We start from the raw sequence: 9,389 nt of genomic DNA on the forward strand, positions 1-9,389 counted from the left end.
GGCGGCCTGGGGTAGGCCGCGCGCACATGGGCCCGGCCGGGCTAGGCGCCCACAGACACGGCGCCCACAGAGCCGGCGCGGCCTGCCGGCGCCTCAGGACCGGCTCAGGCCGCGGGCCGCGCGCTCGTCGCTCCAAAATGGCGGTGGCGGCGGCCGGCCGCGCGCACGCCGGGGGCGGGGCCTCGTCTCGGGGTGGGGCGGGGCCTCCGTGTGGGTGTGGCGGTTGTGGGCGGGGCCGCGCGTGGTGGGCGGGGCCGCGGGGTCGGAAGGGCCCCAAGAGGTGGGGGGGCGTGGCTTCCCCTTCCTCTGGTCTCTGTACGTAAACATCCCCTCCTCTGTCGTCCCCTTTCTCCTCCTGCCTTCAATCTTTCCCAGCACCACGGTCTTTTCCAATAAGTCGGCTCTTCGCATCAGGTGACCAAATTATTGGAGTTTCAGCCTCAACATCAGTCCTTCCAATGAACACCCAGGACTGATCTCCTTTAGGATGGACTGGTTGGATCTCCTTGCAGTCCAAGGGACTCTCAAGAGTCTTCTCCAACACCACAGTTCAAAAGCATCAACTCTTTGGCCCTCAGTCTTCTTTATAGTCCAACTCTCACACCCATACATGACTACTGGAAAAACCATAGCTTTGACTAGACAGACCTTTGTCAGTAAAGTGATTTCTCTGTTTTTTAATATGTTGTCTAGGTTTGTCATAGCTTTCCTTCGAAGGAGCAAGTTTCTTTTCACTTTAAAATGAATCTGATCCCTGAGCTATGCCAAGCCTTGTCAGCAGAGGGTGCTGGAGAGGTTGCCAGAGAAGGTTTGCTACAGGGCCGCTCCGCTGGCGTCAAGCACCGCTTCCCCGGGATCCCACATTTGCCTAGACAGCTCCTCCCGACCATCTTTCCCAGGTAGACCGCAGGGTGGATTTCTGGCAAGTTCTGTAGGGTGATCGTTCAGGAAATGGGGGTTAAAAGCGTCGATCTTAAAACCGAGACTAGATTATAAGCCCTGCAAGCGAAGACCGCCCCCGCTCCCACCTCGGAGGCTAGAGGTGCACTAGGCAGTTTCAGAACAGGGGCCGGCGCTTGCGATGCTCGGGCTGGTTGTCCTCCTGTGAGAGCCGGCAACCCTCAGCCTCATCATGATGCTCTTCTGGGGTCAGCTAGGACCCCTCTCCTCTCCCACCCACCCTGAGCCCCAGTCCCTCTTCTAACTGGAGCCCCTCTCCCCGAAGCCCTAGTCTTAGAACAGTCTCTCCCACCAAACTCACAGCAGCCACCTCCCAGCGGGCTCCCGGCTGCTACCCTGCCATACTTGCTGGAGGCCAACTTGTCATAGTCAGCATAGCACCTAGTGGAAGCAAGTTCAACTGCATCCCTCTCCCAGGGGCTCCCGCCTCACACAGCAGGAAAGCCAGTCCTTGCTGCTACCCACGGGTCCTACACAGTCGGGTCTCATTTGTGCTCTGCCCCTTGTTCATTTAGCTCCAAATCATGACACCCTCCTGCCACAGGCCATTGTCCGTGCAACCTGTCACACCCTTCAACTGTCCCCATGCTAACTGACCTCCTACATCTTATTCCATCGTCTCCTTTTCTCTGAGGGCTTCCCTGGCCTCCCTACTTAAAATCTCAAACCTCCATACACACATGCACATGTACACACATGCACGCACACGGGCACGCTCACAGCCCCTTTCCCGGCTTGGGTTTTCCTCCTTGTATCAGTAGCCAGGGTTCAGTAAGGAGACAGAGACCACACAGTGACTGCAGAGAAAGTTTGATATAAACACTACTGATAGTGAGACTAATTATAAAGAATGCTATATTCAAGAAAGGACAGAACATTCCCTGCTCAGTGCTCCCAGGACCCAGCTCCACTATTACAGAGCAGCAGAGAAAACTGGGTCTGGCTTTGAGGCAGTAAGTGGAAAGTGAACAAGTCTAACCTTCTGGAAAGTCAGCTTCTGTATGCAGTCTTTCAAACATACCTGAACCTCCTAGCAACAAGAAACAAGGCTATATTTTCACCTGACGAGGTACCTCTACTCTTACTGTAAGTGAAGAAGCCTCATTTCCCCCGAGGGAGAGCGTCTGTGCGGTCCCAGCAGTCTCTGCATCATCACTGAGTATCCACTCATCACTCCTCAGATGGTCACTGCCCCACCGAGTATTCTCTTATGCTCTCCAGACTAAACAGTAATGTTAACTTGTGACAACTTGTGTATTTTTTAACTAAATTTATTATCCAGTGTATGTATTCAGTTTAGTTCACTCTCTCAGCCGTGTCCAACTCTTTGTGACCCCATGGACTGCAGCACACTAGGCCTCCCTGTCCATCACCAACACCCAGAGCTTGCTCAAACTCATGTCCATTGAGTCGGTGATGCCGTCCAACCATCTCATCCTCTGTCCTCCCCTTCTCCTCCTGCCCCCAGTCCCTCCCAGCATCAGGGTCTTTTCTAATGAGTCAGTTCTTCACATCAGGTGGCCAAAGTATTGGAGCTTCACCTTCAGCATCAGTCCTTCCAATGAATATTCAGGACTAATTTCCTTTAGAATTCACTGGTTTGATCTTGCAATGCAAGGGACTCTCAAGAGTCTTCTCCAACACCATAATTCAAAACCATCAATTCTTCAGCGCTCAGCCTTCTTTATGGTCCACCTCTCACATCCATACACGACTACTGGGAAAACCATGGCTTTGACTAGACAGACCTTTCTTGGCAAAGTAACATCTCTGCTTTTTAATATGCTGTCTAGGTTGGTCATAGCTTTTCTTCCAAGCAGCATCTTTTAATTTCATGGCTGCAGTCACCATCTGCAGTGATTTTGGAGCCCTAAGAAATAAAGTCTGTCACTGTTTCAGTTGTTTCCCCATCTATTTGCCATGAAGTGATGGGACCAGATGCCATGGTCTTCGTTTTTTGAATGTTGGAGCTTTAAGCCAACCTTTTCACTCTCCTCTTTCACTTTCATCAAGAGGCTCTTTAGCTCTTCACTTTCTGCCATAGGGTGGTGTCATCTGCATATCCGAGGTGATCGCTGTTTCTCTCAGGAATCTTCATTCCAGCTTGTGCTTCCTCCAGCCCGGCATTTCACATGATGTGCTGTGCGTAATACTTTGGCCGCCTCATGCAAAGAGTTGACTCATTGGAAAAGACTCTGATGCTGGGAGGGATTGGGGGCAGGAGGAGAAGGGGACGACAAAGGATGAGATGGCTGGATGGCATCACCGACTCGACGGACATGAGTTTGAGTGAACTCCGGGAGTTGGTGATAGACAGGGAGGCCTGGCATTCTGCGATTCATCGGGTCGCAAAGAGTTGGACACAACTGAGCGACCGAACTGAACTGAACTGTTGTTCCATGTCTGGTTCTAACTGTTGCTTCTTGCCCTGAATACAGATTTCTCAGGAGGCAGGCAAGGTGGTCTGGTATACCCATCTCTTGAGGAATTTTCCACAGATTGTTGTGATACACACAGTAAAGGCTTTAGCATAGTCAATGAATCAGATGTTTTTCTGGAATTCTCTTGCTTTTTCTACAATCAAACGGATGTTGGCAATTTGATCTCTGGTTCCTCTGCCTTTTCTAAATCCAGCCTGAACATCTGGAAGTTCTTGGTTCACATACTATTGAAGTCTAACTTGAATAATTTTGAGTATTACTTTGCTAGTGTGTGAGATGAGTGCAATTGTACCGTAGCTTGAACATTCTTTGGCATTGCCTTTCTTTGGGATTGGAATGAAAACTGACCTTCTCCAGTCCTGCAGCCACTGCTGAGTTTTCCAAATTTGCTGGCATATTGAGTGAAGCACTTTAACAGCATCATCTTTCAGGATTTGAAATAGCTCAGCTGGAATTCCATCACCTCCACTAGCTTTGTTCACAGTGATGCTTCCTAAGGCCCACCTGACTTTGCACTCCAGGATGTCTGGCTCTAGGTGAGTGATCACAGCATCATGGTTATCTAGGTCATTAACATTTTTTTGTGTAGTTCTTCTGTGTATTTTTACCACCTCTTCTTAATAACTTCTGCTTTTGTTAGGTCCATACCATTTCTGTCCCTTATTGTGCCCATCTTTGCATGAAATGTTCCCTTAGTGTCTCTAATTTTCTTGAAGAGATCCCTAGTCTTTTCCATGCTATTGTTTTCCTTATGTCTTTGCATTGATCCCCTAGGAAGGCTTTCGTAGCTCTCCTTGCTTTTCTTTGGAACTCTGCATTCATATGGCTATATCTTTCCTTTTCTCCTTTGCCTTTCACTTTTCTTCTTTTCTCAGCTATTTGTAAGGCCTCCCCAGACAAACATTTTGCCTTTTTGCAAAATACGTATGTACTATTCCAGCTCATGTAACATTTCTCATTGAAGAGTAGAGTTGATTTACACTGTTGTGTTAGTTTCTGCTGCACAGCAAAGTGAATCCGTGGCACGTGCACATTCACCCACTCTTTTTTCGATCTCCTCCCCGTCTCGGCCGCCGCAGAGCACTGCGTGAAGTCCCCCGCGCCGCACAGCAGGTTCTCGCTCGGTATCTGCTTTATACGCGGTATCACTACTGTGTGTATGTCCATTCCAACACTGGGTATTTCTTAAAAATGGAAAATGGAGAAAAGATAACCGTTAGTTTATATATTATATATGCAAAGAGAAAACATGCTAAGCTACTACAGTCCTTTGTTTCTGAAACTGGTCACAAGATGTAGTTGATAGTTATGGCTTTTCCATAGAACTCTCTTCCCATAGTGTACACAGAACAGCTAGTACAAAGCTAGGCTGAATCCAGAATTTCCGGACAGAAGGACCAAATAAAATTAACTCTATCACTATAAATACCAAAAGCAAAATTATTCACCCATCAATTAGAAAAAGTGAAACTCTGATATGAAATAAATGTGCCCCTGGAGCACAGTCAGAGCAGGAAGAACTATGGCTTGTCCTGCTTTCCTCAAGAGCCCAGCGGAGGGGCAGCTCACAGACTGGAGTAACAGGAAACTGATGCCCGCGTGCTCAGTTGCTCAGTCCTGTCTGACTCTCTGCGACCCCGTGGACTGCAGCCCGCCAGGCTCCTCTGTCCATGGGGTTATCCCAGCAAGAATACTGCAGTAGGTTGCCCTTTCCTCCTCCAGGGGAATCTTCCCGACCCAGGGATCAAATCTGAGTCTCCTGCATTGACAGGCAGATTTTTTACCACTGAGACACCTGGGACTCCCCAGATGAGAAAACTACTCCTCCATAAACCAAACAGGACCAACATAGAGACACCCACACCTGTATACACCATAGCCAAATGCCTGGATGTCAAAGACAAAGAAATCCATGAAAACTGCAAGAGGAAATGACCCCCATCACACCCACGGGAAGGATGACACAGTTAAATAGCTGACTTCTCACAAGAGACGATGGAGGCCACAGGCAGTGAAATGACGTGTGCGAAGTGTCAAAAGAAAAACGAAACAAACAAGAAAAGTGTCAAAGGAAAGACAAAACCTGCCAATGAATAAACGTTATACTCAGCAATACTATCCTTCAGAAATGAAGGCTGGAGAGAAAAATGAAAATGAGATAAAGATAAGTCTCAGTAAACACAACAGGACAGTTATTGGGAAGAGATTTGCCTTATCAGAAACACTAAAAAAAGTTCATCAAACTGAAAGAAAATGAAAAGAAAAAGAAAGTTCTTCAAGCTGTTCTCTCAAATCAATAGGAGTGAAGAAAAAAATTTTAAGACAGGAAAAAAAAAAAAAAAACCACAGGAGTGAAGAATCAAATTCAACAACTTATAAAAAGACTTATCTACCAAGATCAGTGGGGTTTATCCCAAGAATGCAAAGTTGGTTTAGCATCTAAAATTCAGTTAATGTAATACACTATATTAATAGAAAAGAGAATAAACCCCACAAGACTGTCACAATAGCTGCAGAAAAGGCATTTTACTAAATTTAACACACATTCATGATAAATACTCTCAACAAAATAGGACCAGATGGGAAATTCATCAACTTCATTAAAGGAAAAAACCTATAGCTAACACCAAACTTAATGGTGAAAGATGTTATACTTTTTAAAGACTGGAAATGAGCCAAGGATGTCTGCACTCACCACCTCAGTTCTGCACCGTAGGATTCTGCATGCAAGCAGCTGGGAAGTCACCAATCTCTGCTAAGAAGTAAAGGGCTAAACAAACTGAAAAATTAGCGACTCTTCTTGGGTCTGTAAGAGAAGGGAGGACACAGCAATCTACTATCCCCAAGGTAGGAGAGACAGGCAGGTGAATACAAGTCGTCACAGTCTGCAAACATTCATGAGAGAAACTGACTTGAAACTCTGTGTGGGGAGGCGGGACTGAACTGTAATTAATGAATTTCTGGAGGCTCACCATAGCAGGTCTGAGAGTTAAAAACACCACGGGGACTCAGTCCTAAGGGAGTCCATACAGTACTGTGAGATTTACCCCTGGAGCATGACCAGGTTCCCAAGTAAACTTCGCAGCAAAGTCCCCTCAAGCTTTCTGCTGGGGGCAGGGAAGGAACCATTCCCAACGTCCTGAGCACTCTATTTTCCTAACAAGGCTGCCTTCAAGGAAATCTTGTTAGCCAGAGCCTGACCTGCTGGGGTGTTATCATAGCCTAACTGACCTCAGAAAGGGAAATGTCCAGCTCCAGCCTCCCCTGGGCATCCTGCCCCAACCAAGGGGAGATATAAAATGGAGAAACACTTGTGGAGTTCCCATCCAGAGGCACAGACTCAGTAAGAGACTGGGGCCTCATCCCAAGATGGATGGAGGCCTGGGCTCTGGTCCCAGGGAAGAAGGCTTCCCCTCCCCCGCCCCTCACCTGAGATTGCTAACGCTTGTTCTGAGCGGGTCCTTTCACCCAGGACGTCATGTCTGGCTGTCACAAAATAATGACAAGGAAAATCACACAATTAGATGGCAAAAGACACAATCTACAGAGACGAAGCACGGTTCAGAATCAGACATGGTGGAGAGATTGGAGTTATCAGACTAGCCATGATTTTCACAGGGAAAGGATACAAGGTAAAATCAACAGAGGCAAAGGGCTCATGGGGCCAAGCCTGGGGAAGACCATGTGCCAGCTTCCAGGGTCCTCCTGGACTTACACCGGAGAAGCTTAATTATCCCAGGGAGTCATGACAAAGGGTGTGACACGTTGCCAACCAGGGAAGTTCATCAGAAACTCAGCACCCATGGTTTTAGCAGGAGCTTATGTTTGTTTGCTAAGGCTGCTATAACAGATACAACCCTGGGGAGTTGAACAACAGAAATCCGTTCTCTCACAGTGTAGGAGGCCAGGAGTCTGAAATCAAGGTGTCAGCAGGCTTGGTTCCTTCTGGAGGCTTTGAGGGACAAACCATTTCACACTTCTGCTAACCTCTGGTTGCTGCCAGCAATGCATGTAGGCTTATCACTGCAGTCCCCATCTCTGTCTATCTACGCATCTATTTATGACTGCCCATTCTTTGCTGCACGTGGGCTTGCTTCGGTTGCGGTGAGCAGGGGCTACTCTTCCTGGTGGTCCAGGGGTTGAGAATCTTGCTGTGCTCCACAACAGCAGAGCTGCCCCCACTTGCCGCAATGAGCGAGAAAGCCTGTGCACAGCAACGAACACCCGGGGCAGCCAAAAAACAATGGAAAAGAATTTAAGTTTCAAAAAGTAATAAAAAGGCTGACAACATCAAATGCTGGCAAGGATGTGGAAAAACTGGAGCCTTCATACATTGCTGGTGGTAACATCAAATGGTAAAGCCTCTTTGGAAAATAGTTTGACAGTTTCTTATAACCTGAACATACAGCCCAGGAAAGGAGAAGAAGGAGGAGCTGTGATAATGTGATAGCTGGGGCCACTGGAGGAGCTTGGAGGCTTCCCGAAGGCCGGGCTGTGACAGGCTTGGATTGCCTCGGATGGCCTTGGGTGCAGGGACGTTTTCTGCTTCCTGTTAGAGAAAAAGTAGAGACTCTGTCTTCCCGTTTCTTATAACTGATGGTGAACCACGAGCATGCGGATGCTCCCAACCAGAGCGTTCTGGCTATCCTGGCTCCAACTTCAACTAAAATCTCTTTAAATAACTCCACTGAGAGTGGATTATGAAAATGTCGTGTATCCAGACAATGAACTACTAGTCACATAAGGGAACAAATTACTGATATTCACAACAACATGAATGAACTTCAGAAATACTATGCTAAGTTATGACCGACCTAGACAGCATATTAAAAAGCAGAGACATTGCCAACAAAGGTCCATCTATTCAAGGCTATGGTTTTTCCAGTGGTCATGTATGGATGTGAGAGTTGGACTATAAAGAAAGCTGAGCGCTGAAGAATTGATGCTTTTCAACTGTGGTGATGGAGAAGACTCTTGAGAGTCCCTTGGACTGCAAGGAGAGCCAACCAGTCTATCCTAAGGGAGATCAGTCCTGGGTGTTCATTGGAAGGACTGATATTGACGCTGAAACTCCAATACTTTGGCCACCTGATGCGAAGAACTGACTCGTTTGAAAAGATCCTGGTCCTAGGAAAGATTGAGGGCAGGAGGAGAAGGGGACAACAGAGGATGAGATGGTTGGATGGCGTCACCGACTCAATGGACATGAGTTTGGGTAAACTCCAGGAGTTGGTAATGGACAGGGACGCCTGGTGTGCTGCGGTCCATGGGGTCACAAAGAGTCAGACACGACTGAGTGACTGAACTGACTGAACTGAACTGAAGTTCAAGAAACCAAACAGAAAGGCTGCATATTGTCTGTAGTAGTTTCCTGCGTGCCTGCTAAGTAGCTTCAGTCCTGTCTGACTCTTTGCGACTCTGTGGATTGTCGCCCACCAGGCTCCTCTGTCCATAGGATTCTCCAGGCAAGAATACAGGGGTGGGTTGCCATGCCCTTCTCCAGGGGATCTTCCTGATCCAGGGATCAAACCCAAGTCTCTTATGTCTCCTGCGTTGGCAGTTGGGTTTTTTTGTTTACCACTAGCACCAGCTGGGAAGCTATAGGGCTGTTGCAACAAATTACGACAAATTTAATGGCTTAAAACAATGCACACATACAGTTCTGGAAGCCAAAAATCTGAGTTGTGTCTTACGGGGCTTAAATTGAGGTGTCAGCAGAGCTGCATTCCTTCTGGAGGCTGGAGGGAAGAATCATTCCCTCGCCTGGTTCTAGCTTCTGGAGGCTGCCTGCATTCCTTGGTTCATGGTCCCTTCCTCCATCTTCAAAGCCAGCAGTGTGGCAACTACCAGTTTCTGACTCCCTAATCACATTTCCTTCTCTGACTCATTTTGGCCCATGGACTCTGGGCAGAGGCGTTATATCACTTCTTCTTGTTGTTGTCTAGTCTCTAAGCTGTGTCCAAGTCTTTTGCAACCCCATGGACTCGA

This window comes from Oryx dammah, unplaced genomic scaffold, assembly GCF_014754425.2.
Source record: "Oryx dammah isolate SB20612 unplaced genomic scaffold, SCBI_Odam_1.1 HiC_scaffold_29, whole genome shotgun sequence".
Taxonomy (NCBI): domain Eukaryota; kingdom Metazoa; phylum Chordata; class Mammalia; order Artiodactyla; family Bovidae; genus Oryx; species Oryx dammah.